This window comes from Halichoerus grypus, chromosome 6, assembly GCF_964656455.1.
Source record: "Halichoerus grypus chromosome 6, mHalGry1.hap1.1, whole genome shotgun sequence".
Lineage (NCBI taxonomy): Eukaryota > Metazoa > Chordata > Mammalia > Carnivora > Phocidae > Halichoerus > Halichoerus grypus.
The window spans coordinates 44,374,057-44,377,298 of record NC_135717.1 but is presented as its reverse complement, the minus strand read 5'-3'; the positions used below and the strand labels follow the sequence as shown (position 1 = coordinate 44,377,298).

At 44.4% G+C, this 3,242-nt stretch overlaps 1 non-coding gene across 1 annotated transcript; it reads left to right on the top strand.

Annotated features, from left to right (window-relative positions):
- Positions 1 to 451: 451 nt before the first annotated feature.
- LOC118533432 (U6 spliceosomal RNA) lies at positions 452 to 556 on the top strand. Its single transcript, XR_004916228.2, has one exon. It is a non-coding gene; the product is annotated as a U6 spliceosomal RNA (small nuclear RNA).
- The last annotated feature ends 2,686 nt before the right edge of the window (positions 557 to 3,242 follow it).

Genomic DNA, 3,242 nt, shown 5'->3' with positions numbered 1-3,242 from the left:
GGAGGCAAAAAGGGAATATAGGTTTTTAAAAATATGCCTTCTCTGCTCGCTCTGACTCCCTCTCCCCCTCTTCCTTCCCTCTGGTCCAGCTACTTCGTATCCTACAACAATCTCTCTGGTGAAGGCACTGGGAGGAGGCAGGCATTTCTATATTTATTTAGAAATCTACAGGCTACAGAAAGCCCTTTATTTTGACAGCTAGCCAGGCCTTTGTTATATTGATAATATATGGCTGCTATTTTTCTGCCAGTATCCTTTTCTGTGGTCAGAGTGACATCTTTGCATCACCCAGAGTAGAGTGACCAGAAGTCAGTCGACAGATAAATCACATTCGCAGCACCACCATGAACTAGCTCTTCAGTGTGTGGATGTCTGTAATGATGCATATGGAATCCAGGTGCCACCAAGATTTTAGTTTATCAGGGAAATAATTTAAGTATTAAAAGATATAGTGCTCGCTTCGGCAGCACATATACTAAATGGAACGATACAGAGAAGATTAGCATGGCCCCTGCGCAAGGATGACACGCAAATTCGTGAAGCGTTCCATATTTTGCTCTTCTCTGACATCCGCGGGTGGGGAAACTGAGGCTCCGCACATGGAGGCTTTTACTCCACGGAGGACCAGTCCCGGCGATCCCGGCACAGGGGCGGGATGACGCAGCGCTGTGCCCTAGCTGCAGCCAAAACGGGGGGCGGTCCCCGGCGCCCTGCGAGGCTGGCCCTTCCCTCTGGGGACCTGGGATTCCGTCTCTCGCGCTGTCCACTCAGGTGCCCCCTGTCCACTGTGCCACCACGTGGCCGTGCATTCTTTAAAAAATAAATAAATAAATAAATAAAAGATATAAATATGTATTTAGCAATGCTTTTCTTTGTTGTTGTTTACTTTGGTGGTTTCTCTTAGACTTTTCATAGAACTGCTTTAGTCTCTGAGCAGAATAAGAGACTCATTAAAAAAGCACAAAGGAGTCAGGGCTCAAGTAAGACAAAATTCTGTTAAATTGCAAGTAAGTGGCTAAAAGGAACCCAAAGCCAAAATGCACCTGATGGGTTACGGTGGCCATAGTTAAGGGTCCCTCAGCAGGGCATGGGTTGGCGGGCACCCAGCAAGCTCTCTGTGGATGGGCAGTCACAGTCAAGCGTTGCTGGATTTAAATATTGCATCGAGTGTGTGTGTGCATATGTGAGCAAGTGTGTGCATTATCTTTCTGGGAAGATACTAAAGAAGGAGTATAGGGTAAACAGCTGTTACTTTTTTGGGGTGGAGAAAATTAAATAAAGAGAAGAGTTTATTTTATTTTATAGCTGTCTGTTCTGCTTTAATGTTCCATGTGCAGGTCATTCACTTCTCATTGTTAAAAATGTCTTGGTGGTAGAGTCGATGCCCGCTTTTCTCCTTACATATCTCTATATTAAAAATGAAAACAATTTATTTTAAAATAACTACCTAATGGCATTTTTTGGACTTCGATTGCTAGATAAATATATCAAGGCAGAGAATTTACTTTGATCTCGCACATTCTCTACGTTTCTAAAAGTTTACAGCAGCATTTTAACACCTTGCTTACACTTTCTAGATTGGCATCACTATTATTTCCACTAACTGGAAAACATTTTGTTCTGTGAAGAGCAGACTTCCTTCATGACGGCCTGAGTTGGAAGCAGAGGCCTTGAGTCCTCTCCAGGGGACCATGACACACGCTCGGAGTTTTCAGTGTAATTAGTCCGAACCCACTGCTTATGAGAATCACAGGGAGGGCAAATCACTTTAATAGGTTTCCAGCACCTTTATTACCCAGTAATTTTATAGTTTGTGTGCTAAATGTTCCGAAGCTTATAATCATTTCTGCTCTCATTCGGCACACCTACCACTTTACAAATGTATGAAGGAAAACAGGAGGCCAAGTGAACCGCCAGGTCAGGAGCCTGCTGCAACAGCTGGCCTGGGGACATAGTCGTGAGGCTTTTCCAGCTAAGTTTCCTTCTCACCCACAGTCCTGTTTAAAAGTGTGGTCCGGGGACACCTGGGTGGTTTAGTCAGTTAAGCGTCTGCCTTTGGCTCAGGGTGTGGTCTCAGGGTCCTGGGATCGAGCCCCCCGTCGGTGGGGCTCCCTGCTCAGCAGGGAGTCTGCTTGTCCTTCTTCCTCTGCCCCTTCCCCCCACCCGTGCGCTCTCTCTATCTCTCTCTCTCTTGCTCTGCTCTCTCTCTCAAATAAATAAATAATATCTTTAAAAAAAAAAAAAGTGAGGTCCGGGAGACACTCACATAGGGAAAAAGATGTTGTTGACGTGTTTGGGGGTGTTTAATGAGGAATTCATCTTGTTGAGAAACAAGGTCCATACAAGGGAATAAATTAAGATACAATGGAAGGACGTTGGAAGTTTGGCTGTTTGGGTAATATGTTATTTCTTAGAAAACACTGATATGATATTTGAAGCAATTATGGGAACATCCCTCAACTTCAGTTTGCTAATGGCTCGTCTGCTGTTGTGTGAGTCCTCAAGCGTGGAGCTCACCTAGATTGCACATTCTAGAAACTCTTCCTGTTTCTCTGTGTGAGCTCCATGTCACTCCACACCCAGATATTTATAACTCCTTTCGCTCCAGAGTTTTCTGTGACCCCTATTTATGTTGGGTACCTGGAAGGGGCTGGATAGATTTCTCTACCAGACTCTGAAGCTAAAGGCCCTTTACATGTGTAACACAAAGGCTCTGACAGAGATTGCACCAGTGAAAGGCTAATTCAGCAGAGGGAGTGAGCCACAGAGAGGAGGCTTTGCTCCATCTGATGTAACATCAAACAAAACACATCACATCTTTGTACGTAGTCTTTAAATCATACCCAGAAGAAATACCATATATTCACAATAATATTCACAACAATATTCAACACTGTGGATGATAATTCTATCATAAACGGTGGCCTAGGAACCTACACACCATTTATAACTTTGGAATGTGGAACATGTTTTTTTTCCACAGGAACATAAACATATTTCTAAATTAACCTTTAGTGCACAATTGATTTGTATACTGGGAACTGATCCTATGTCATTGCTTTCACTCTGACCCACAAGTCAGAAGGGACAGTGTTACCACCCAAAGGCAGGCCCCTGGATGGCTTGTTTGGCCGAGTCAGAGGAGCTGAGCCATCGCTTTTGCAGACCACCAACCAGTCTCGCTGATGTTGGAGACAGGTGCACTCCTTAAATCCCGTCTGCTGTTACCGCTCTCCATGTCC